The 19,451-nt window shown below is 41.6% G+C and overlaps 56 non-coding genes across 56 annotated transcripts; all 56 read right to left on the bottom strand.

The window, feature by feature from the left end:
• Positions 1 to 15: 15 nt before the first annotated feature.
• TRNAV-UAC (transfer RNA valine (anticodon UAC)) lies at positions 16 to 88 on the bottom strand. The gene has a single exon. It is a non-coding gene; the product is annotated as a tRNA-Val (tRNA).
• A 579-nt stretch (positions 89 to 667) lies between these two features.
• On the bottom strand, positions 668 to 740 carry TRNAV-CAC (transfer RNA valine (anticodon CAC)). The gene has a single exon. It is a non-coding gene; the product is annotated as a tRNA-Val (tRNA).
• Positions 741 to 1,104: 364 nt separating this feature from the next.
• Positions 1,105 to 1,177, bottom strand: TRNAV-AAC (transfer RNA valine (anticodon AAC)). The gene has a single exon. It is a non-coding gene; the product is annotated as a tRNA-Val (tRNA).
• A 201-nt stretch (positions 1,178 to 1,378) lies between these two features.
• On the bottom strand, positions 1,379 to 1,451 carry TRNAV-CAC (transfer RNA valine (anticodon CAC)). The gene has a single exon. It is a non-coding gene; the product is annotated as a tRNA-Val (tRNA).
• Positions 1,452 to 1,541: 90 nt separating this feature from the next.
• Positions 1,542 to 1,614, bottom strand: TRNAV-UAC (transfer RNA valine (anticodon UAC)). Its single transcript has one exon. It is a non-coding gene; the product is annotated as a tRNA-Val (tRNA).
• Positions 1,615 to 1,704: 90 nt separating this feature from the next.
• On the bottom strand, positions 1,705 to 1,777 carry TRNAV-CAC (transfer RNA valine (anticodon CAC)). The gene has a single exon. It is a non-coding gene; the product is annotated as a tRNA-Val (tRNA).
• Positions 1,778 to 1,867: 90 nt separating this feature from the next.
• On the bottom strand, positions 1,868 to 1,940 carry TRNAV-UAC (transfer RNA valine (anticodon UAC)). Its single transcript has one exon. It is a non-coding gene; the product is annotated as a tRNA-Val (tRNA).
• Positions 1,941 to 2,030: 90 nt separating this feature from the next.
• Positions 2,031 to 2,103, bottom strand: TRNAV-UAC (transfer RNA valine (anticodon UAC)). Its single transcript has one exon. It is a non-coding gene; the product is annotated as a tRNA-Val (tRNA).
• Positions 2,104 to 3,718: 1,615 nt separating this feature from the next.
• On the bottom strand, positions 3,719 to 3,791 carry TRNAV-AAC (transfer RNA valine (anticodon AAC)). Its single transcript has one exon. It is a non-coding gene; the product is annotated as a tRNA-Val (tRNA).
• Positions 3,792 to 4,155: 364 nt separating this feature from the next.
• On the bottom strand, positions 4,156 to 4,228 carry TRNAV-UAC (transfer RNA valine (anticodon UAC)). The gene has a single exon. It is a non-coding gene; the product is annotated as a tRNA-Val (tRNA).
• Positions 4,229 to 4,644: 416 nt separating this feature from the next.
• Positions 4,645 to 4,717, bottom strand: TRNAV-AAC (transfer RNA valine (anticodon AAC)). Its single transcript has one exon. It is a non-coding gene; the product is annotated as a tRNA-Val (tRNA).
• Positions 4,718 to 5,081: 364 nt separating this feature from the next.
• TRNAV-UAC (transfer RNA valine (anticodon UAC)) lies at positions 5,082 to 5,154 on the bottom strand. The gene has a single exon. It is a non-coding gene; the product is annotated as a tRNA-Val (tRNA).
• Positions 5,155 to 6,007: 853 nt separating this feature from the next.
• Positions 6,008 to 6,080, bottom strand: TRNAV-UAC (transfer RNA valine (anticodon UAC)). The gene has a single exon. It is a non-coding gene; the product is annotated as a tRNA-Val (tRNA).
• A 90-nt stretch (positions 6,081 to 6,170) lies between these two features.
• TRNAV-CAC (transfer RNA valine (anticodon CAC)) lies at positions 6,171 to 6,243 on the bottom strand. Its single transcript has one exon. It is a non-coding gene; the product is annotated as a tRNA-Val (tRNA).
• Positions 6,244 to 6,333: 90 nt separating this feature from the next.
• TRNAV-AAC (transfer RNA valine (anticodon AAC)) lies at positions 6,334 to 6,406 on the bottom strand. Its single transcript has one exon. It is a non-coding gene; the product is annotated as a tRNA-Val (tRNA).
• A 90-nt stretch (positions 6,407 to 6,496) lies between these two features.
• Positions 6,497 to 6,569, bottom strand: TRNAV-UAC (transfer RNA valine (anticodon UAC)). The gene has a single exon. It is a non-coding gene; the product is annotated as a tRNA-Val (tRNA).
• A 690-nt stretch (positions 6,570 to 7,259) lies between these two features.
• On the bottom strand, positions 7,260 to 7,332 carry TRNAV-CAC (transfer RNA valine (anticodon CAC)). The gene has a single exon. It is a non-coding gene; the product is annotated as a tRNA-Val (tRNA).
• A 90-nt stretch (positions 7,333 to 7,422) lies between these two features.
• On the bottom strand, positions 7,423 to 7,495 carry TRNAV-AAC (transfer RNA valine (anticodon AAC)). Its single transcript has one exon. It is a non-coding gene; the product is annotated as a tRNA-Val (tRNA).
• A 475-nt stretch (positions 7,496 to 7,970) lies between these two features.
• On the bottom strand, positions 7,971 to 8,043 carry TRNAV-CAC (transfer RNA valine (anticodon CAC)). The gene has a single exon. It is a non-coding gene; the product is annotated as a tRNA-Val (tRNA).
• Positions 8,044 to 8,895: 852 nt separating this feature from the next.
• TRNAV-AAC (transfer RNA valine (anticodon AAC)) lies at positions 8,896 to 8,968 on the bottom strand. The gene has a single exon. It is a non-coding gene; the product is annotated as a tRNA-Val (tRNA).
• A 201-nt stretch (positions 8,969 to 9,169) lies between these two features.
• On the bottom strand, positions 9,170 to 9,242 carry TRNAV-CAC (transfer RNA valine (anticodon CAC)). The gene has a single exon. It is a non-coding gene; the product is annotated as a tRNA-Val (tRNA).
• A 253-nt stretch (positions 9,243 to 9,495) lies between these two features.
• TRNAV-UAC (transfer RNA valine (anticodon UAC)) lies at positions 9,496 to 9,568 on the bottom strand. The gene has a single exon. It is a non-coding gene; the product is annotated as a tRNA-Val (tRNA).
• A 476-nt stretch (positions 9,569 to 10,044) lies between these two features.
• Positions 10,045 to 10,117, bottom strand: TRNAV-CAC (transfer RNA valine (anticodon CAC)). Its single transcript has one exon. It is a non-coding gene; the product is annotated as a tRNA-Val (tRNA).
• A 253-nt stretch (positions 10,118 to 10,370) lies between these two features.
• Positions 10,371 to 10,443, bottom strand: TRNAV-CAC (transfer RNA valine (anticodon CAC)). The gene has a single exon. It is a non-coding gene; the product is annotated as a tRNA-Val (tRNA).
• Positions 10,444 to 10,533: 90 nt separating this feature from the next.
• Positions 10,534 to 10,606, bottom strand: TRNAV-UAC (transfer RNA valine (anticodon UAC)). The gene has a single exon. It is a non-coding gene; the product is annotated as a tRNA-Val (tRNA).
• A 201-nt stretch (positions 10,607 to 10,807) lies between these two features.
• On the bottom strand, positions 10,808 to 10,880 carry TRNAV-AAC (transfer RNA valine (anticodon AAC)). Its single transcript has one exon. It is a non-coding gene; the product is annotated as a tRNA-Val (tRNA).
• Positions 10,881 to 10,970: 90 nt separating this feature from the next.
• TRNAV-UAC (transfer RNA valine (anticodon UAC)) lies at positions 10,971 to 11,043 on the bottom strand. The gene has a single exon. It is a non-coding gene; the product is annotated as a tRNA-Val (tRNA).
• Positions 11,044 to 11,133: 90 nt separating this feature from the next.
• Positions 11,134 to 11,206, bottom strand: TRNAV-AAC (transfer RNA valine (anticodon AAC)). The gene has a single exon. It is a non-coding gene; the product is annotated as a tRNA-Val (tRNA).
• Positions 11,207 to 11,296: 90 nt separating this feature from the next.
• TRNAV-UAC (transfer RNA valine (anticodon UAC)) lies at positions 11,297 to 11,369 on the bottom strand. The gene has a single exon. It is a non-coding gene; the product is annotated as a tRNA-Val (tRNA).
• Positions 11,370 to 11,622: 253 nt separating this feature from the next.
• Positions 11,623 to 11,695, bottom strand: TRNAD-AUC (transfer RNA aspartic acid (anticodon AUC)). Its single transcript has one exon. It is a non-coding gene; the product is annotated as a tRNA-Asp (tRNA).
• A 364-nt stretch (positions 11,696 to 12,059) lies between these two features.
• TRNAV-CAC (transfer RNA valine (anticodon CAC)) lies at positions 12,060 to 12,132 on the bottom strand. Its single transcript has one exon. It is a non-coding gene; the product is annotated as a tRNA-Val (tRNA).
• A 90-nt stretch (positions 12,133 to 12,222) lies between these two features.
• On the bottom strand, positions 12,223 to 12,295 carry TRNAV-UAC (transfer RNA valine (anticodon UAC)). The gene has a single exon. It is a non-coding gene; the product is annotated as a tRNA-Val (tRNA).
• Positions 12,296 to 12,385: 90 nt separating this feature from the next.
• TRNAV-AAC (transfer RNA valine (anticodon AAC)) lies at positions 12,386 to 12,458 on the bottom strand. The gene has a single exon. It is a non-coding gene; the product is annotated as a tRNA-Val (tRNA).
• A 253-nt stretch (positions 12,459 to 12,711) lies between these two features.
• On the bottom strand, positions 12,712 to 12,784 carry TRNAV-CAC (transfer RNA valine (anticodon CAC)). The gene has a single exon. It is a non-coding gene; the product is annotated as a tRNA-Val (tRNA).
• Positions 12,785 to 12,874: 90 nt separating this feature from the next.
• Positions 12,875 to 12,947, bottom strand: TRNAV-UAC (transfer RNA valine (anticodon UAC)). The gene has a single exon. It is a non-coding gene; the product is annotated as a tRNA-Val (tRNA).
• Positions 12,948 to 13,037: 90 nt separating this feature from the next.
• On the bottom strand, positions 13,038 to 13,110 carry TRNAV-AAC (transfer RNA valine (anticodon AAC)). The gene has a single exon. It is a non-coding gene; the product is annotated as a tRNA-Val (tRNA).
• Positions 13,111 to 13,311: 201 nt separating this feature from the next.
• TRNAV-CAC (transfer RNA valine (anticodon CAC)) lies at positions 13,312 to 13,384 on the bottom strand. Its single transcript has one exon. It is a non-coding gene; the product is annotated as a tRNA-Val (tRNA).
• Positions 13,385 to 13,474: 90 nt separating this feature from the next.
• On the bottom strand, positions 13,475 to 13,547 carry TRNAV-AAC (transfer RNA valine (anticodon AAC)). Its single transcript has one exon. It is a non-coding gene; the product is annotated as a tRNA-Val (tRNA).
• A 475-nt stretch (positions 13,548 to 14,022) lies between these two features.
• On the bottom strand, positions 14,023 to 14,095 carry TRNAV-CAC (transfer RNA valine (anticodon CAC)). Its single transcript has one exon. It is a non-coding gene; the product is annotated as a tRNA-Val (tRNA).
• Positions 14,096 to 14,185: 90 nt separating this feature from the next.
• On the bottom strand, positions 14,186 to 14,258 carry TRNAV-AAC (transfer RNA valine (anticodon AAC)). Its single transcript has one exon. It is a non-coding gene; the product is annotated as a tRNA-Val (tRNA).
• Positions 14,259 to 14,459: 201 nt separating this feature from the next.
• On the bottom strand, positions 14,460 to 14,532 carry TRNAV-AAC (transfer RNA valine (anticodon AAC)). Its single transcript has one exon. It is a non-coding gene; the product is annotated as a tRNA-Val (tRNA).
• Positions 14,533 to 14,786: 254 nt separating this feature from the next.
• TRNAV-CAC (transfer RNA valine (anticodon CAC)) lies at positions 14,787 to 14,859 on the bottom strand. The gene has a single exon. It is a non-coding gene; the product is annotated as a tRNA-Val (tRNA).
• Positions 14,860 to 14,949: 90 nt separating this feature from the next.
• TRNAV-AAC (transfer RNA valine (anticodon AAC)) lies at positions 14,950 to 15,022 on the bottom strand. Its single transcript has one exon. It is a non-coding gene; the product is annotated as a tRNA-Val (tRNA).
• Positions 15,023 to 15,223: 201 nt separating this feature from the next.
• TRNAV-CAC (transfer RNA valine (anticodon CAC)) lies at positions 15,224 to 15,296 on the bottom strand. The gene has a single exon. It is a non-coding gene; the product is annotated as a tRNA-Val (tRNA).
• A 253-nt stretch (positions 15,297 to 15,549) lies between these two features.
• Positions 15,550 to 15,622, bottom strand: TRNAV-UAC (transfer RNA valine (anticodon UAC)). Its single transcript has one exon. It is a non-coding gene; the product is annotated as a tRNA-Val (tRNA).
• A 475-nt stretch (positions 15,623 to 16,097) lies between these two features.
• TRNAV-CAC (transfer RNA valine (anticodon CAC)) lies at positions 16,098 to 16,170 on the bottom strand. Its single transcript has one exon. It is a non-coding gene; the product is annotated as a tRNA-Val (tRNA).
• Positions 16,171 to 16,423: 253 nt separating this feature from the next.
• On the bottom strand, positions 16,424 to 16,496 carry TRNAV-CAC (transfer RNA valine (anticodon CAC)). Its single transcript has one exon. It is a non-coding gene; the product is annotated as a tRNA-Val (tRNA).
• Positions 16,497 to 16,586: 90 nt separating this feature from the next.
• On the bottom strand, positions 16,587 to 16,659 carry TRNAV-UAC (transfer RNA valine (anticodon UAC)). The gene has a single exon. It is a non-coding gene; the product is annotated as a tRNA-Val (tRNA).
• Positions 16,660 to 16,860: 201 nt separating this feature from the next.
• TRNAV-AAC (transfer RNA valine (anticodon AAC)) lies at positions 16,861 to 16,933 on the bottom strand. The gene has a single exon. It is a non-coding gene; the product is annotated as a tRNA-Val (tRNA).
• A 90-nt stretch (positions 16,934 to 17,023) lies between these two features.
• TRNAV-UAC (transfer RNA valine (anticodon UAC)) lies at positions 17,024 to 17,096 on the bottom strand. Its single transcript has one exon. It is a non-coding gene; the product is annotated as a tRNA-Val (tRNA).
• A 90-nt stretch (positions 17,097 to 17,186) lies between these two features.
• Positions 17,187 to 17,259, bottom strand: TRNAV-AAC (transfer RNA valine (anticodon AAC)). Its single transcript has one exon. It is a non-coding gene; the product is annotated as a tRNA-Val (tRNA).
• Positions 17,260 to 17,349: 90 nt separating this feature from the next.
• TRNAV-UAC (transfer RNA valine (anticodon UAC)) lies at positions 17,350 to 17,422 on the bottom strand. Its single transcript has one exon. It is a non-coding gene; the product is annotated as a tRNA-Val (tRNA).
• Positions 17,423 to 17,675: 253 nt separating this feature from the next.
• TRNAD-AUC (transfer RNA aspartic acid (anticodon AUC)) lies at positions 17,676 to 17,748 on the bottom strand. Its single transcript has one exon. It is a non-coding gene; the product is annotated as a tRNA-Asp (tRNA).
• A 364-nt stretch (positions 17,749 to 18,112) lies between these two features.
• On the bottom strand, positions 18,113 to 18,185 carry TRNAV-CAC (transfer RNA valine (anticodon CAC)). The gene has a single exon. It is a non-coding gene; the product is annotated as a tRNA-Val (tRNA).
• A 90-nt stretch (positions 18,186 to 18,275) lies between these two features.
• On the bottom strand, positions 18,276 to 18,348 carry TRNAV-UAC (transfer RNA valine (anticodon UAC)). Its single transcript has one exon. It is a non-coding gene; the product is annotated as a tRNA-Val (tRNA).
• A 90-nt stretch (positions 18,349 to 18,438) lies between these two features.
• TRNAV-AAC (transfer RNA valine (anticodon AAC)) lies at positions 18,439 to 18,511 on the bottom strand. The gene has a single exon. It is a non-coding gene; the product is annotated as a tRNA-Val (tRNA).
• Between the last annotated feature and the right edge of the window lie 940 nt (positions 18,512 to 19,451).

Genomic DNA, 19,451 nt, shown 5'->3' with positions numbered 1-19,451 from the left:
TAGGTTAAAAACACTTGTTTCTGCCCAGTTTCGAACTGAGGACCTTTCGCGTGTAAGGCGAACGTGATAACCACTACACTACAGAAACGTCTTAGAAACTCAGCCAGACACCATCCAATGTAGGAGGCACTTTCTAAAAAAAGAGCCATTGCATGAAAATGCTTAGCTAAAAATCCATTGATTCTGCCCAGTTTCGAACTGGGGACCTTTCGCGTGTGAGGCGAACGGATAACCACTACACTACAGAAACTTCTCAGAAACTATACGAGACACCAACCAATGTAGGAGGCACTGTCTAAAAAAAAGGGCCATTGCATTAAAATGCTTAGCTAAAAATCCATTGTTTCTGCCCAGTTTCAAACTTGGGACCTTTCGCGTGTTAGGCGAACGTGATAACCACTACACTACAGAAACTTCTCGGAAGCTATACCAGACACCAACCAATGTAGGAGGCACTTTCTAAAAACAGAGTCATTGAAGAAAAATGCTTAGGTTAAAAACGCTTGTTTTTGCCCAGTTTCGAACTGAGGACCTTTCGCGTGTAAGGCGAACGTGATAACCACTACACTACAGAAACGTCTTAGAAACTAAGCCAGACACCATCCAATGTAGGAGGCACTTTCTAAAAAAAGAGCCATTGCATGAAAATGCTTAGCTAAAAATCCATTGTTTCTGCCCAGTTTCGAACTGGGGACCTTTCGCGTGTGAGGCGAAAGTGATAACCACTACACTACAGAAACTTCTCAGAAACTATACTAGACACCAACCAATGTAGGAGGCACTGTCTAAAAAAAGGGCCATTGCATTAAAATGCTTAGCTAAAAATCCATTGTTTCTGCCCAGTTTCGAACTGGGGACCTTTCGAGTGTTAGGCGGACGTGATAACCACTACACTACAGAAACTTCTCGGAAACTATACCAGACACCAACCAATGTAGGAGGCACTTTCGAAAAACAGAGTCATTGAAGAAAAATGCTTAGGTTAAAAACACTTGTTTGTGCCCAGTTTCTACCGTCTTAGAAACTAAGCCAGACACCATCCAATGTAGGAGGCACTGTCTAAAAAAAGGGCCATTGCATTAAAATGCTTAGCTAAAAATCCATTGTTTCTGCCCAGTTTCGAACTGGGGACCTTTCGCGTGTTAGGCGAATGTGATAACCACTACACTACAGAAACTTCTCGGAAACTATACCAGACACCAACAAATGTAGGAGGCACTTTCTAAAAACAGAGTCATTGAAGAAAAATGCTTAGGTTAAAAACACTTGTTTCTGCCCAGTTTCTACCGTTTTAGAAACTAAGCCAGACACCATCCAATGTAGGAGGCACTTTCTAAAAAAAGAGCAATTGCATGAAAATGCTTAGCTAAAAATCCATTGTTTCTGCCCAGTTTCGAACTGGGGACCTTTCGCGTGTGAGGCGAACGTGATAACCACTACACTACAGAAATTTCCCAGAAACTACACTAGACACCAACCAATGTAGGAGTCACTTTCATAAAATAGAGCCATTGAAGAAAAATGCTTAGGTTAAAAAAACTTGTTTCTGCCCAGTTTCGAACTGGGGACCTTTCGCGTGTAAGGCGAATGTGATAACCACTACACTACAGAAACATCTTAGAAACAAAACCAGACACCATACAATGTAGGAGGCACTTTCTAAAAAAAGAGCCATTGCATGAAAATGCTTAACTAAAAATCCATTGTTTCTGCCCAGTTTCGAACTGGGGACCTTTCGCGTGTGAGGCGAACATGATAACCACTACACTACAGAAACTTCTCAGAAACTATACGAGACTCCAACCAATTTGGTAGGCACTGTCTAAAAAAAGGGCCATTGCATTAAAATACTTAGCTAAAAATCCATTGTTTCTGCCCAGTTTCGAACTGAGGACCTTTCGCGTGTAAGGCGAACGTGATAACCACTACACTACAGAAACGTCTTAGAAACTAAGCTAGACACCATCCAATGTAGGAGGCACTTTCTAAAAAAAGAGCCATTGCATGAAAATGCTTAGCTAAAAATCCATTGTTTCTGCCCAGTTTCGAACTGAGGACCTTTCGCGTGTAAGGCGAACGTGATAACCACTACACTACAGAAACGTCTTAGAAACTACGCCAGACACCATCCAATGTAGGAGGCACTTTCTAAAAAAAGAGCAATTGCATGAAAATGCTTAGCTAAAAATCCATTGTTTCTGCCAATTTCGAACTGGGGACCTTTCGCGTGTTAGGTGAATGTGATAACCACTACACTACAGAAACTTCTCGGAAACTATACCAGACACCAACCAATGTAGGAGGCACTTTCTAAAAACAGAGTCATTGAAGAAAAATGCTTAGGTTAAAAACACTTGTTTCTGCCCAGTTTCTACCGTCTTAGAAACTAAGCCAGACACCATCCAATGTAGGAGGCACTGTCTAAAAAAAGGGCCATTGCATTAAAATGCTTAGCTAAAAATCCATTGTTTCTATCCAGTTTCAAACTGGGGACCTTTCGTGTGTTAGGCGAACGTGATAACCACTACACTACAGAAACTTCTCGGAAACTACACCAGACACCAACCAATGTAGGAGGCACTTTCTAAAAACAGAGTCATTGAAGAAAAATGCTTAGGTTAAAAACACTTGTTTCTGCCCAGTTTCGAACTGAGGACCTTTCGCGTGTAAGGCAAACGTGATAACCACTACACTACAGAAACGTCTTAGAAACTCAGCCAGACACCATCCAATGTAGGAGGCACTTTCTAAAAAAAGAGCCATTGCATGAAAATGCTTAGCTAAAAATCCATTGATTCTGCCCAGTTTCGAACTGGGGACCTTTCGCGTGTGAGGCGAACGGATAACCACTACACTACAGAAACTTCTCAGAAACTATACTAGACACCAACCAATGTAGGAGGCACTGTCTAAAAAAAAGGGCCATTGCATTAAAATGCTTAGCTAAAAATCCATTGTTTCTGCCCAGTTTCAAACTTGGGACCTTTCGCGTGTTAGGCGAACGTGATAACCACTACACTACAGAAACTTCTCGGAAGCTATACCAGACACCAACCAATGTAGGAGGCACCTTCTAAAAACAGAGTCATTGAAGAAAAATGCTTAGATTAAAAACGCTTGTTTTTGCCCAGTTTCGAACTGAGGACCTTTCGCGTGTAAGGCGAACGTGATAACCACTACACTACAGAAACGTCTTAGAAACTAAGCCAGACACCATCCAATGTAGGAGGCACTTTCTAAAAAAAGAGCCATTGCATGAAAATGCTTAGCTAAAAATCCATTGTTTCTGCCCAGTTTCGAACTGTGGACCTTTCGCGTGTGAGGCGAAAGTGATAACCACTACACTACAGAAACTTCTCAGAAACTGTACTAGACACCAACCAATGTAGGAGGCACTGTCTAAAAAAAGGGCCATTGCATTAAAATGCTTAGCTAAAAATCCATTGTTTCTGCCCAGTTTCGAACTGGGGACCTTTCGAGTGTTAGGCGGACGTGATAACCACTTCACTACAGAAACTTCTCGGAAACTATACCAGACACCAACCAATGTAGGAGGCACTTTCGAAAAACAGAGTCATTGAAGAAAAATGCTTAGGTTAAAAACACTTGTTTGTGCCCAGTTTCTACCGTCTTAGAAACTAAGCCAGACACCATCCAATGTAGGAGGCACTGTCTAAAAAAAGGGCCATTGCATTAAAATGCTTAGCTAAAAATCCATTGTTTCTGCCCAGTTTCGAACTGGGGACCTTTCGCGTGTTAGGCGAATGTGATAACCACTACACTACAGAAACTTCTCGGAAACTATACCAGACACCAACAAATGTAGGAGGCACTTTCTAAAAACAGAGTCATTGAAGAAAAATGCTTAGGTTAAAAACACTTGTTTCTGCCCAGTTTCTACCGTCTTAGAAACTAAGCCAGACACCATCCAATGTAGGAGGCACTGTCTAAAAAAAGGGCCATTGCATTAAAATGCTTAGCTAAAAATCCATTGTTTCTATCCAGTTTCAAACTGGGGACCTTTCGTGTGTTAGGCGAACGTGATAACCACTACACTACAGAAACTTCTCGGAAACTACACCAGACACCAACCAATGTAGGAGGCACTTTCTAAAAACAGAGTCAATGAAGAAAAATGCTTAGGTTAAAAACGCTTGTTTCTGCCCAGTTTCGAACTGAGGACCTTTCGCGTGTAAGGCGAACGTGATAACCACTACACTACAGAAACGTCTTAGAAGCTAAGCCAGACACCATACAATGTAGGAGTCACTTTCTAAAAAAAGAGCCATTGCATGAAAATGCTTAGCTAAAAATCTATTGATTCTGCCCAGTTTCGAACTGGGGACCTTTCGCGTGTGAGGCGAACGTGATAACCACTACACTACAGAAACTTCTCAGAAGCTATACTAGACACCAACCAATGTAGGAGGCACTGTCTAAAAAAAGGGCCATTGCATTAAAATGCTTAGCTAAAAATCCATTGTTTCTGCCCAGTTTCAAACTGGGGACCTTTCGCGTGTTAGGCGAACGTGATAAACACTACACTACAGAAACTTCTCGGAAACTATACCAGACACCAACCAATGTAGGAGGCACTTTCTAAAAACAGAGTCATTGAAGAAAAATGCTTAGGTTAAAAACGCATGTTTCTGCCCAGTTTCGAACTGGGGACCTTTCGCGTGTTAGGCGAACGTGATAACCACTACACTACAGAAACTTCCCAGAAACTATACCAGACACCAACCGATGTAGGAGGCACTTTCTAAAAACAGAGTCATTGAAGAAAAATGCTTAGGTTAAAAACACTTGTTTCTGCCCAGTTTCTACCGTCTTAGAAACTAAGCCAGACACCATCCAATGTAGGAGGCACTGTCTAAAAAAAGGGCCATTGCATTAAAATGCTTAGCTAAAAATCCATTGTTTCTGCCCAGTTTCAAACTGGGGACCTTTCGCGTGTTAGGCGAACGTGATAACCACTACACTACAGAAACTTCTCGGAAACTATACCAGACACCAACCAATGTAGGAGGCACTTTCTAAAAACAGAGTCATTGAAGAAAAATGCTTTGGTTAAAAACGCTTGTTTCTGCCCAGTTTCGAACTGAGGACCTTTCGCGTGTAAGGCGAACGTGATAACCACTACACTACAGAAACGTCTTAGAAGCTAAGCCAGACACCATCCAATGTAGGAGGCACTGTCTAAAAAAAGGGCCATTGCATTAAAATGCTTAGCTAAAAATCCATTGTTTTTATCCAGTTTCAAACTGGGGACCTTTCGTGTGTTAGGCGAACGTGATAACCACTACACTACAGAAACTTCTCGGAAACTACACCAGACACCAACCAATGTAGGAGGCACTTTCTAAAAACAGAGTCATTGAAGAAAAATGCTTAGGTTAAAAACACTTGTTTCTGCCCAGTTTCGAACTGAGGACCTTTCGCGTGTAAGGCGAACGTGATAACCACCACACTACAGAAACGTCTTAGAAACTCAGCCAGACACCATACAATGTAGGAGGCACTTTCTAAAAAAAGAGCCATTGCATGAAAATGCTTAGCTAAAAATCCATTGTTTCTGCCCAGTTTCAAACTGGGGACCTTTCGCGTGTTAGGCGAACGTGATAAACACTACACTACAGAAACTTCTTGGAAACTATACCAGACACCAACCAATGTACGAGGCACTTTCTAAAAACAGAGTCATTGAAGAAAAATGCTTAGGTTAAAAACACTTGTTTCTGCCCAGTTTCTACCGTCTTAGAAACTAAGCCAGACACCATCCAATGTAGGAGGCACTGTCTAAAAAAAGGGCCATTGCATTAAAATGCTTAGCTAAAAATCCATTGTTTCTGCCCAGTTTCAAACTGGGGACCTTTCGCGTGTTAGGCGAACGTGATAACCACTACACTACAGAAACTTCTCGGAAACTATACCAGACACCAACCAATGTAGGAGGCACTTTCTAAAAACAGAGTCATTGAAGAAAAATGCTTTGGTTAAAAACGCTTGTTTCTGCCCAGTTTCGAACTGAGGACCTTTCGCGTGTAAGGCGAACGTGATAACCACTACACTACAGAAACGTCTTAGAAGCTAAGCCAGACACCATCCAATGTAGGAGGCACTTTCTAAAAAAAGAGCCATTGCATGAAAATGCTTAGCTAAAAATCCATTGTTTCTGCCCAGTTTCGAACTGGGGACCTTTCGCGTGTGAGGCGAACGTGATAACCACTACACTACAGAAACTTCTCAGAAACTATACTAGACACCAACCAATGTAGGAGGCACTGTCTAAAAAAAGGGCCATTGCATTAAAATGCTTAGCTAAAAATCCATTGTTTCTGCCCAGTTTCGAACTGGGGACCTTTCGCGTGTTAGGCGAACGTGATAACCACTACACTACAGAAACTTCTCGGAAACTATACCAGACACCAACCAATGTAGGAGGCACTTTCGAAAAACAGAGTCATTGAAGAAAAATGCTTATGTTAAAAACACTTGTTTCTGCCCAGTTTCGAACTGAGGACCTTTCGCGTGTAAGGCGAACGTGATAACCACTACACTACAGAAACGTCTTAGAAACTCAGCCAGACACCATCCAATGTAGGAGGCACTTTCTAAAAAAAGAGCCATTGCATGAAAATGCTTAGCTAAAAATCTATTGATTCTGCCCAGTTTCGAACTGGGGACCTTTCGCGTGTGAGGCGAACGTGATAACCACTACACTACAGAAACTTCTCAGAAACTATGCTAGACACCAACCAATGTAGGAGGCACTGTCTAAAAAAAGGGCCATTGCATTAAAATGCTTAGCTAAAAATCCATTGTTTCTGCCCAGTTTCAAACTGGGGACCTTTCGCGTGTTAGGCGAACGTGATAAACACTACACTACAGAAACTTCTCGGAAACTATACCAGACACCAACCAATGTAGGAGGCACTTTCTAAAAACAGAGTCATTGAAGAAAAATGCTTAGGTTAAAAACGCTATTTTCTGCCCAGTTTCGAACTGGGGACCTTTCGCGTGTTAGGCGAACGTGATAACCACTACACTACAGAAACTTCCCGGAAACTATACCAGACACCAACCGATGTAGGAGGCACTTTCTAAAAACAGAGTCATTGAAGAAAAATGCTTAGGTTAAAAACACTTGTTTCTGCCCAGTTTCTACCGTCTTAGAAACTAAGCCAGACACCAACCAATGTAGGAGGCACTTTCTAAAAAAAGAGCCATTGCATGAAAATGCTTAGCTGAAAATCCATTGTTTCTGCCCAGTTTCGAACTGGGGACCTTTCGCGTGTGAGGCGAACGTGATAACCACTACACTACAGAAACTTCTCAGAAACTATACTAGACACCAACCAATGTAGGAGGCACTGTCTAAAAAAAGGGCCATTGCATTAAAATGCTTAGCTAAAAATCCATTGTTTCTGCCCAGTTTCGAACTGGGGACCTTTCGCGTGTTAGGCGAACGTGATAACCACTACACTACAGAAACTTCTCGGAAACTATACCAGACACCAACCAATGTAGGAGGCACTTTCGAAAAACAGAGTCATTGAAGAAAAATGCTTATGTTAAAAACACTTGTTTCTGCCCAGTTTCTACCGTCTTAGAAACTAAGCCAGACACCATCCAATGTAGGAGGCACTGTCTAAAAAAAGGGCCATTGCATTAAAATGCTTAGCTAAAAATCCATTGTTTCTGCCCAGTTTCGAACTGGGGACCTTTCGAGTGTTAGGCGGATGTGATAACCACTACACTACAGAAACTTCTCGGAAACTATACCAGACACCAACAAATGTAGGAGGCACTTTCTAAAAACAGAGTCATTGATGAAAAATGCTTAGGTTAAAAACACTTGTTTCTGCCCAGTTTCTACCGTTTTAGAAACTAAGCCAGACACCATCCAATGTAGGAGGCAATTTCTAAAAAAAGAGCAATTGCATGAAAATGCTTAGCTAAAAATCCATTGTTTCTGCCCAGTTTCGAACTGGGGACCTTTCGCGTGTGAGGCGAACGTGATAACCACTACACTACAGAAATTTCCCAGAAACTATACTAGACACCAACCAATGTAGGAGTCACTTTCATAAAATAGAGTCATTGAAGAAAAATGCTTAGGTTAAAAACACTTGTTTCTGCCTAGTTTCGAACTGAGGACCTTTCGCGTGTAAGGCGAACGTGATAACCACTACACTACAGAAACGTCTTAGAAACTCAGCCAGACACCATCCAATGTAGGAGGCACTTTCTAAAAAAAGAGCCATTGCATGAAAATGCTTAGCTAAAAATCCATTGATTCTGCCCAGTTTCGAACTGGTGACCTTTCGCGTGTGAGGCGAACGTGATAACCACTACACTACAGAAACTTCTCAGAAACTATACTAGACACCAACCAATGTAGGAGGCACTGTCTAAAAAAAGGGCCATTGCATTAAAATGCTTAGCTAAAAATCCATAGTTTCTGCCCAGTTTCAAACTGGGGACCTTTCGCGTGTTAGGCGAACGTGATAAACACTACACTACAGAAACTTCTCGGAAACTATACCAGACACCAACCAATGTAGAAGGCACTTTCTAAAAACAGAGTCATTGAAAAAAATGCTTAGGTTAAAAACGCTTGTTTCTGCCCAGTTTCGAACTGGGGACCTTTTGCGTGTTAGGCGAACGTGATAACCACTACACTACAGAAACTTCTCGGAAACTATACCAGACACCAACCAATGTAGGAGGCACTTTCGAAAAACAGAGTCATTGAAGAAAAATGCTTATGTTAAAAACACTTGTTTCTGCCCAGTTTCTACCGTCTTAGAAACTAAGCCAGACACCATCCAATGTAGGAGGCACTGTCTAAAAAAAGGGCCATTGCATTAAAATGCTTAGCTAAAAATCCATTGTTTCTGCCCAGTTTCGAACTGGGGACCTTTCGCGTGTTAGGCGAACGTGATAACCACTACACTACAGAAACTTCTCGGAAACTATACCAGACACCAACCAATGTAGGAGGCACTTTCTAAAAACAGAGTCATTGAAGAAAAATGCTTAGGTTAAAAACACTTGTTTCTGCCCAGTTTCTACCGTTTTCGAAACTAAGCCAGACACCATCCAATGTAGGAGGCACTTTCTAAAAAAAGAGCCATTGCATGAAAATGCTTAGCTAAAAATCCATTGTTTCTGCCCAGTTTCGAACTGGGGACCTTTCGCGTGTGAGGCGAATGTGATAACCACTACACTACAGAAACTTCCCAGAAACTATATTAGACACCAACCAATGTAGGAGTCACTTTCATAAAATAGAGCCATTGAAGAAAAATGCTTAGGTTAAAAAAACTTGTTTTTGCCCAGTTTCGAACTGGGGACCTTTCGCGTGTAAGGCGAACGTGATAACCACTACACTACAGAAACATCTTAGAAACAAAGCCAGACACCATACAATGTAGGAGGCACTTTCTAAAAAAAGAGCCATTGCATGAAAATGCTTAGCTAAAAATACATTGTTTCTGCCCAGTTTCGAACTGGGGACCTTTCGCGTGTAAGGCGAACGTGATAACCACTACACTACAGAAACTTCTCGGAAACTATACCAGACACCAACCAATGTAGGAGTCACTTTCATAAAATAGAGCCATTGAAGAAAAATGCTTAGGTTAAAAGCACTTGTTTCTGCCCAGTTTCTACCGTCTTAGAAACTAAGCCAGACACCATCCAATGTAGGAGGCACTGTTTAAAAAAAGGGCCATTGCATTAAAATGCTTAGCTAAAAATCCATTTTTTTCTGCCCAGTTTCGAACTGGGGACCTTTCACGTGTTAGGCGAACGTGATAACCACTACACTACAGAAACTTCTCGGAAACTATACCAGACTCCAACCAATGCAGGAGGCACTTTCTAAAAACAGAGTCATTGAAGAAAAATGCTTAGGTTAAAAACACTTGTTTCTGTCCAGTTTCTACCGTCTTAGAAACTAAGCCAGACACCATCCAATGTAGGAGGCACTGTCTAAAAAAAGGGCCATTGCATTAAAATGCTTAGCTAAAAATCCATTGTTTCTGCCCAGTTTCGAACTGGGGACCTTTCGCGTGTGAGGCGAACGTGATAACCACTACACTACAGAAACTTCCCAGAAACTATTCTAGACACCAACCAATGTAGGAGTCACTTTCATAAAATAGAGCCATTGAAGAAAAATGCTTAGGTTAAAAAAACATGTTTCTGCCCAGTTTCGAACTGGGGACCTTTCTGGTGTAAGGCGAATGTGATAACCACTACACTACAGAAACATCTTAGAAACAAAGCCAGACACCATACAATGTAGGGGGCACTTTCTAAAAAAAGAGCCATTGCATGAAAATGCTTAGCTAAAAATCCATTGTTTCTGCCCAGTTTCGAACTGTGGACCTTTCGCGTGTGAGGCGAACGTGATAACCACTACACTACAGAAACTTCTCAGAAACTATACATGACACCAACCAATGTAGGAGTCACTTTCATAAAATAGAGCCATTGCATGAAAATGCTTAGCTAAAAATCCATTGTTTCTGCCCAGTTTCGAACTGGGGACCTTTCGCGTGTAAGGCGAACGTGATAACCACTACACTACAGAAACTTCTCGGAAACTATACCAGACACCAACCAATGTAGGAGGCACTTTCTAAAAACAGAGTCATTGAAGAAAAATGCTTAGGTTAAAAACACTTGTTTCTGCCCAGTTTCTACCGTCTTAGAAACTAAGCCAGACACCATCCAATGTGGGAGGCACTGTCTAAAAAAAGGGCCATTGCATTAAAATGCTTAGCTAAAAATCCATTGTTTCTGCCCAGTTTCGAACTGAGGACCTTTCGCGTGTTAGGCGAACGTGATAACCACTACACTACAGAAACTTCTCAGAAACTATACCAGACACCAACCAATGTAGGAGGCACTTTCTAAAAACAGAGTCATTGAAGAAAAATGCTTAGGTTAAAAACACTTGTTTCTGCCCAGTTTCGAACTGAGGACCTTTCGCGTGTAAGGCGAACGTGATAACCACTACACTACAGAAACGTCTTAGAAACTAAGCCAGACACCATCCAATGTAGGAGGCACTTTCTAAAAAATGAGTCATTGCATGAAAATGCTTAGCTAAAAATCCATTGTTTCTGCCCAGTTTCGAACTGAGGACCTTTCGCGTGTTAGGCGAACGTGATAACCACTACACTACAGAAACTTCTCAGAAACTATACCAGACACCAACCAATGTAGGAGGCACTTTCTAAAAACAGAGTCATTGAAGAAAAATGCTTAGGTTAAAAACACTTGTTTCTGCCCAGTTTCGAACTGAGGACCTTTCGCGTGTAAGGCGAACGTGATAACCACTACACTACAGAAACATCTTAGAAACTAAGCCAGACACCATCCAATGTAGGAGGCACTTTCTAAAAAATGAGTCATTGCATGAAAATGCTTAGCTAAAAATCCATTGTTTCTTCCCAGTTTCGAACTGGGGACCTTTCGCGTGTGAGGCGAACGTGATAACCACTACACTACAGAAACTTCTCAGAAACTATACTAGACACCAACCAATGTAGGAGGCACTGTCTAAAAAAAGGGCCATTGCATTAAAATGCTTAGCTAAAAATCCATTGTTTCTGCCCAGTTTCGAACTGGGGACCTTTCGCGTGATAGGCGAACGTGATAACTACTACACTACAGAAACTTCTCGGAAACTATACCAGACACCAACCAATGTAGGAGGCACTTTCTAAAAACAGAGTCATTGAAGAAAAATGCTTAGGTTAAAAACACTTGTTTCTGCCCAGTTTCTACCGTCTTAGAAACTAAGCCAGACACCATCCAATGTAGGAGGCACTTTCTAAAAAAAGGGCCATTGCATGAAAATGCTTAGCTAAAAATCCATTGTTTCTGCCCAGTTTCGAACTGGGGACCTTTCGCGTGTTAGGCGAACGTGACAACCACTACACTACAGAAACTTCTCGGAAACTATACCAGACACCAACCAATGTAGGAGGCACTTTCTAAAAAAAGAGCCATTGCATGAAAATGCTTAGCTAAAAACCCATTGTTTCTGCCCAGTTTCGAACTGGGGACCTTTCGCGTGTGAGGCGAACGTGATAACCACTACACTACAGAAACTTCTCGGAAACTATACTAGACACCAACCAATGTAGGAGTCACTTTCATAAAATAGAGCCATTGAAGAAAAATGCTTAGGTTAAAAAAACTTGTTTCTGCCCAGTTTCGAACTGGGGACCTTTCGCGTGTAAGGCGAACGTGATAACCACTACACTACAGAAACATCTTAGAAACAAAGCCAGACACCATCCAATGTAGGAGGCACTTTCTAAAAAAAGAGCCATTGCATGAAAATGGTTAGCTAAAAATCCATTGTTTCTGCCCAGTTTCGAACTGGGGACCTTTCGCGTGTTAGGCGAACGTGATAACCACTACACTACAGAAACTTCCCGGAAACTATACCAGACACTAACCAATGTAGTAGGCACTTTCTAAAAACAGAGTCATTGAAGAAAAATGCTTAGGTTAAAAACACTTGTTTCTGCCCAGTTTCGAACTGAGGACCTTTCGCGTGTAAGGCGAACGTGATAACCACTACACTACAAAAACGTCTTAGAAACTAAGCCAGACACCATCCAATGTAGGAGGCACTTTCTAAAAAAAGAGCCATTGCATGAAAATGCTTAGCTAAAAATCCATTGTTTCTGCCCAGTTTCGAACTGGGGACCTTTCGCGTGTGAGGCGAACGTGATAACCACTACACTACAGAAACTTCTCGGAAACTATACTAGACACCAACCAATGTAGGAGGCACTCTCTAAAAAAAGGGCCATTGCATTAAAATGCTTAGCTAAAAATCCATTGTTTCTGCCCAGTTTCGAACTGGGGACCTTTCGCGTGTAAGGCGAACGTGATAACCACTACACTACAGAAACATCTTAGAAACAAAGTCAGACACCATCCAATGTAGGAGGCACTTTCTAAAAAAAGAGCCATTGCATGAAAATGGTTAGCTAAAAATCCATTGTTTCTGCCCAGTTTCGAACTGGGGACCTTTCGCGTGTTAGGCGAACGTGATAACCACTACACTACAGAAACTTCCCGGAAACTATACCAGACACCAACCGATGTAGGAGGCACTTTCTAAAAACAGAGTCATTGAAGAAAAATGCTTAGGTTAAAAACACTTGTTTCTGCCCAGTTTCTACCGTCTTAGAAACTAAGCCAGACACCAACCAATGTAGGAGGCACTTTCTAAAAAAAGAGCCATTGCATGAAAATGCTTAGCTAAAAATCCATTGTTTCTGCCCAGTTTCGAACTGGGGACCTTTCGCGTGTGAGGCGAACGTGATAACCACTACACTACAGAAACTTCTCAGAAACTATACTAGACACCAACCAATGTAGGAGGCACTGTTTAAAAAAAAGGCCATTGCATTAAAATGCTTAGCTAAAAATCCATTGTTTCTGCCCAGTTTCGAACTGGGGACCTTTCGCGTGTTAGGCGAACGTGATAACCACTACACTACAGAAACTTCTCGGAAACTATACCAGACACCAACCAATGTAGGAGGCACTTTCGAAAAACAGAGTCATTGAAGAAAAATGCTTATGTTAAAAACACTTGTTTCTGCCCAGTTTCTACCGTCTTAGAAACTAAGCCAGACACCATCCAATGTAGGAGGCACTGTCTAAAAAAAGGGCCATTGCATTAAAATGCTTAGCTAAAAATCCATTGTTTTTGCCCAGTTTCGAACTGGGGACCTTTCGAGTGTTAGGCGGATGTGATAACCACTACACTACAGAAACTTCTCGGAAACTATACCAGACACCAACAAATGTAGGAGGCACTTTCTAAAAACAGAGTCATTGATGAAAAATGCTTAGGTTAAAAACACTTGTTTCTGCCCAGTTTCTACCGTTTTAGAAACTAAGCCAGACACCATCCAATGTAGGAGGCACTTTCTAAAAAAAGAGCAATTGCATGAAAATGCTTAGCTAAAAATCCATTGTTTCTGCCCAGTTTCGAACTGGGGACCTTTCGCGTGTGAGGCGAACGTGATAACCACTACACTACAGAAATTTCCCAGAAACTATACTAGACACCAACCAATGTAGGAGTCACTTTCATAAAATAGAGCCATTTCAGAAAAATGCTTAGGTTAAAAAAACTTGTTTCTGCCCAGTTTCGAACTGGGGACCTTTCGCGTGTTAGGCGAACGTGATAACCACTACACTACAGAAACTTATCGGAAACTATACCAGACACCAACCAATGTAGGAGGCACTTTCTAAAAACAGAGTCATTGAAGAAAAATGCTTAGGTTAAAAACACTTGTTTCTGCCCAGTTTCTACCGTCTTAGAAACTAAGCCAGACACCATCCAATGTAGGAGGCACTGTCTAAAAAAAGGGCCATTGCATTAAAATGCTTAGCTAAAAATCCATTGTTTCTGCCCAGTTTCGAACTAGGGACCTTTCGCGTGTTAGGCGAACGTGATAACCACTACACTACAGAAACTTCTCAGAAACTATGCCAGACACCAACCAATGTAGGAGGCACTTTCTAAAAACAGAGTCATTGAAGAAAAATGCTTAGGTTAAAAACACTTGTTTCTGCCCAGTTTCGAACTGAGGACCTTTCGCGTGTAAGGCGAACGTGATAACCACTACACTACAAAAAACGTCTTAGAAATTAAGCCAGACACCATCCAATGTAGGAGGCACTTTCTAAAAAAAGAGCCATTGCATGAAAATGCTTAGCTAAAAATCAATTGTTTCTGCCCAGTTTCGAACTGGGGACCTTTCGCATGTGAGGCGAACGTGATAACCACTACACTACAGAAACTTCTCAGAAACTATACTAGACACCAACCAATGTAGGAGGCACTGTCTAAAAAAAGGGCCATTGCATTAAAATGCTTAGCTAAAAATCCATTGTTTCTGCCCAGTTTCGAACTGGGGACCTTTCGCGTGTTAGGCGAACGTGATAACCACTACACTACAGAAACTTCTCGGAAACTATACCAGACACCAACCAATGTAGGAGGCACTTTCTAAAAACAGAGTCATTGAAGAAAAATGCTTAGGTTAAAAACACTTGTTTCTGCCCAGTTTCTACCGTTTTCGAAACTAAGCCAGACACCATCCAATGTAGGAGGCACTTTCTAAAAAAAGAGCCATTGCATGAAAATGCTTAGCTAAAAATCCATTGTTTCTGCCCAGTTTCGAACTGGGGACCTTTCGCGTGTGAGGCGAATGTGATAACCACTACACTACAGAAACTTCCCAGAAACTATATTAGACACCAACCAATGTAGGAGTCACTTTCATAAAATAGAGCCATTGAAGAAAAATGCTTAGGTTAAAAAAACTTGTTTTTGCCCAGTTTCGAACTGGGGACCTTTCGCGTGTAAGGCGAACGTGATAACCACTACACTACAGAAACATCTTAGAAACAAAGCCAGACACCATACAATGTAGGAGGCACTTTCTAAAAAAAGAGCCATTGCATGAAAATGCTTAGCTAAAAATACATTGTTTCTGCCCAGTTTCGAACTGGGGACCTTTCGCGTGTAAGGCGAACGTGATAACCACTACACTACAGAAACTTCTCGGAAACTATACCAGACACCAACCAATGTAGGAGTCACTTTCATAAAATAGAGCCATTGAAGAAAAATGCTTAGGTTAAAAGCACTTGTTTCTGCCCAGTTTCTACCGTCTTAGAAACTAAGCCAGACACCATCCAATGTAGGAGGCACTGTTTAAAAAAAGGGCCATTGCATTAAAATGCTTAGCTAAAAATCCATTTTTTCTGCCCAGTTTCGAACTGGGGACCTTTCACGTGTTAGGCGAACGTGATAACCACTACACTACAGAAACTTCTCGGAAACTATACCAGACTCCAACCAATGCAGGAGGCACTTTCTAAAAACAGAGTCATTGAAGAAAAATGCTTAGGTTAAAAACACTTGTTTCTGTCCAGTTTCTACCGTCTTAGAAACTAAGCCAGACACCATCCAATGTAGGAGGCACTGTCTAAAAAAAGGGCCATTGCATTAAAATGCTTAGCTAAAAATCCATTGTTTCTGCCCAGTTTCGAACTGGGGACCTTTCGCGTGTGAGGCGAACGTGATAACCACTACACTACAGAAACTTCCCAGAAACTATTCTAGACACCAACCAATGTAGGAGTCACTTTCATAAAATAGAGCCATTGAAGAAAAATGCTTAGGTTAAAAAAACATGTTTCTGCCCAGTTTCGAACTGGGGACCTTTCTGGTGTAAGGCGAATGTGATAACCACTACACTACAGAAACATCTTAGAAACAAAGCCAGACACCATACAATGTAGGGGGCACTTTCTAAAAAAAGAGCCATTGCATGAAAATGCTTAGCTAAAAATCCATTGTTTCTGCCCAGTTTCGAACTGTGGACCTTTCGCGTGTGAGGCGAACGTGATAACCACTACACTACAGAAACTTCTCAGAAACTATACATGACACCAACCAATGTAGGAGTCACTTTCATAAAATAGAGCCATTGCATGAAAATGCTTAGCTAAAAATCCATTGTTTCTGCCCAGTTTCGAACTGGGGACCTTTCGCGTGTAAGGCGAACGTGATAACCACTACACTACAGAAACTTCTCGGAAACTATACCAGACACCAACCAATGTAGGAGGCACTTTCTAAAAACAGAGTCATTGAAGAAAAATGCTTAGGTTAAAAACACTTGTTTCTGCCCAGTTTCTACCGTCTTAGAAACTAAGCCAGACACCATCCAATGTGGGAGGCACTGTCTAAAAAAAGGGCCATTGCATTAAAATGCTTAGCTAAAAATCCATTGTTTCTGCCCAGTTTCGAACTGAGGACCTTTCGCGTGTTAGGCGAACGTGATAACCACTACACTACAGAAACTTCTCAGAAACTATACCAGACACCAACCAATGTAGGAGGCACTTTCTAAAAACAGAGTCATTGAAGAAAAATGCTTAGGTTAAAAACACTTGTTTCTGCCCAGTTTCGAACTGAGGACCTTTCGCGTGTAAGGCGAACGTGATAACCACTACACTACAGAAACGTCTTAGAAACTTAGCCAGACACCATCCAATGTAGGAGGCACTTTCTAAAAAATGAGTCATTGCATGAAAATGCTTAGCTAAAAATCCATTGTTTCTGCCCAGTTTCGAACTGAGGACCTTTCGCGTGTTAGGCGAACGTGATAACCACTACACTACAGAAACTTCTCAGAAACTATACCAGACACCAACCAATGTAGGAGGCACTTTCTAAAAACAGAGTCATTGAAGAAAAATGCTTAGGTTAAAAACACTTGTTTCTGCCCAGTTTCGAACTGAGGACCTTTCGCGTGTAAGGCGAACGTGATAACCACTACACTACAGAAACATCTTAGAAACTAAGCCAGACACCATCCAATGTAGGAGGCACTTTCTAAAAAATGAGTCATTGCATGAAAATGCTTAGCTAAAAATCCATTGTTTCTTCCCAGTTTCGAACTGGGGACCTTTCGCGTGTGAGGCGAACGTGATAACCACTACACTACAGAAACTTCTCAGAAACTATACTAGACACCAACCAATGTAGGAGGCACTGTCTAAAAAAAGGGCCATTGCATTAAAATGCTTAGCTAAAAATCCATTGTTTCTGCCCAGTTTCGAACTGGGGACCTTTCGCGTGATAGGCGAACGTGATAACTACTACACTACAGAAACTTCTCGGAAACTATACCAGACACCAACCAATGTAGGAGGCACTTTCTAAAAACAGAGTCATTGAAGAAAAATGCTTAGGTTAAAAACACTTGTTTCTGCCCAGTTTCTACCGTCTTAGAAACTAAGCCAGACACCATCCAATGTAGGAGGCACTTTCTAAAAAAAGGGCCATTGCATGAAAATGCTTAGCTAAAAATCCATTGTTTCTGCCCAGTTTCGAACTGGGGACCTTTCGCGTGTTAGGCGAACGTGACAACCACTACACTACAGAAACTTCTCGGAAACTATACCAGACACCAACCAATGTAGGAGGCACTTTCTAAAAAAAGAGCCATTGCATGAAAATGCTTAGCTAAAAACCCATCGTTTCTGCCCAGTTTCGAACTGGGGACCTTTCGCGTGTGAGGCGAACGTGATAACCACTACACTACAGAAACTTCTCGGAAACTATACTAGACACCAACCAATGTAGGAGTCACTTTCATAAAATAGAGCCATTGAAGAAAAATGCTTAGGTTAAAAAAACTTGTTTCTGCCCAGTTTCGAACTGGGGACCTTTCGCGTGTAAGGCGAACGTGATAACCACTACACTACAGAAACATCTTAGAAACAAAGCCAGACACCATCCAATGTAGGAGGCACTTTCTAAAAAAAGAGCCATTGCATGAAAATGGTTAGCTAAAAATCCATTGTTTCTGCCCAGTTTCGAACTGGGGACCTTTCGCGTGTTAGGCGAACGTGATAACCACTACACTACAGAAACTTCCCGGAAACTATACCAGACACTAACCAATGTAGGAGGCACTTTCTAAAAACAGAGTCATTGAAGAAAAATGCTTAGGTTAAAAACACTTGTTTCTGCCCAGTTTCGAACTGAGGACCTTTCGCGTGTAAGGCGAACGTGATAACCACTACACTACAAAAACGTCTTAGACGCTAAGCCAGACACCATCCAATGTAGGAGGCACTTTCTAAAAAAAGAGCCATTGCATGAAAATGCTTAGCTAAAAATCCATTGTTTCTGCCCAGTTTCGAACTGGGGACCTTTCGCGAGTGAGGCGAACTTGATAACCACTACACTACAGAAACTTCTCAGAAACTATACTAGACACCAACCAATGTAGGAGGCACTGTCTAAAAAAAGGGCCATTGCATTAAAATGCTTAGCTAAAAATCCATTGTTTCTGCCCAGTTTCAAACTGGGGACCTTTCGCGTGTTAGGCGAACGTGATAAACACTACACTACAGAAACTTCTCGGAAACTATACCAGACACCAACCAATGTAGGAGGCACTTTCTAAAAACAGAGTCATTGAAGAAAAATGCTTAGGTTAAAAACACTTGTTTCTGCCCAGTTTCGAACTGAGGACCTTTCGCGTGTAAGGCGAACGTGATAACCACTACACTACAAAAACGTCTTAGACGCTAAGCCAGACACCATCCAATGTAGGAGGCACTTTCTAAAAAAAGAGCCATTGCATGAAAATGCTTAGCTAAAAATCCATTGTTTCTGCCCAGTTTCGAACTGGGGACCTTTCGCGAGTGAGGCGAACTTGATAACCACTACACTACAGAAACTTCTCAGAAACTATACTAGACACCAACCAATGTAGGAGGCACTGTCTAAAAAAAGGGCCATTGCATTAAAATGCTTAGCTAAAAATCCATTGTTTCTGCCCAGTTTCAAACTGGGGACCTTTCGC

This window comes from Crinia signifera, chromosome 3 (genome assembly GCF_055691185.1).
Source record: "Crinia signifera chromosome 3, ASM5569118v1, whole genome shotgun sequence".
Lineage (NCBI taxonomy): Eukaryota > Metazoa > Chordata > Amphibia > Anura > Myobatrachidae > Crinia > Crinia signifera.
The sequence above is the reverse complement of the archived record's forward strand: the minus strand, read 5'-3'. Positions and strand labels throughout refer to the sequence as shown.